This window comes from Propithecus coquereli, unplaced genomic scaffold (genome assembly GCF_000956105.1).
Source record: "Propithecus coquereli isolate 6110/MARCELLA unplaced genomic scaffold, Pcoq_1.0 Scaffold53, whole genome shotgun sequence".
Taxonomy (NCBI): Eukaryota; Metazoa; Chordata; class Mammalia; order Primates; family Indriidae; genus Propithecus; species Propithecus coquereli.
In genome coordinates, this window is record NW_012151174.1 from 1,717,166 (window position 1) to 1,718,144 (window position 979).

The following is a 979-nucleotide window of genomic DNA, read 5'->3' on the forward strand; positions in this document are numbered from 1 at the left end:
ACTGACTTTTGTGTATGGTGTGAGGTAGGGTTTTTCATTTTATCAAAGTAATGCACATGGCTAATAAAATACAAATAAATGAATCTACTTTCTTAAGGAGACTTCTTTTTCTTAAAGTATTTCTCCATTATGAAAGTGGTAACATCTCGTTACTGACAAATTAGGACGTATTAATAGAAAGCGCCAGGGAGGTTTAACGGCTCCGGGAACTGACAAACGTGGGTTTGAATCCTGGTTCTACCACTTCTTGGCTGGGTGACCTTGTGCCAGTGTCTTCGCTTAGCCTCAGTATCCTAATGTCTAAAATGGGTACGTAGTGCCGACTCACAAGTGCTTGGAAAGATCCAGGATGTAGTGTGTGCAACGCAGGATGGGGCACGCAGACAGAGCTTACTAACTCGTAGCTGCAATTATTTAATATTGACAAGAGATGTCATTTAGTCACTCAGTGTTCACAACAACAGTTAGGAACGGATAACGACAGTTGTCCCTTCTTGGAGCATCTTTTCTTAGACTGCGATTTGGGCTGAATCATGATCACATCATACTCCAGTGTTATTTTTACTGGATACTTCTAAACGTTCCTTTGTGCTGGTTCACTATACTGCACTGTGTGGCCTCCTTCACCCAGTCTGAGGAGAAGAGGAACAGCGTTAATGGGGAAAAGCAAGGGCATTGGAGTTGGATGGCCTGGGTTTAAACCCAACTCCAACATTGAGTAGCTATAGGTCCTTTGCCTCCCTGTGCCTTGTTTTCCTCATCTGCACAATGGGGATACTATACCATGCTGCATACTTGACCCATTTTAGAGAGTTGTGAGAATTAGGTGAGTGAATGAATGGACATAATCAACTAAGAACAGTGCCAAAAATAGTGCTTGGTATAAACTGAGTCCTCAAAAATCTTAATGGGGCTGGGCGTGGTGGCTCACGCCTGTAATCCTAGCTCTCTGGGAGGCCGAGGCGGGCGGATTGTTTGA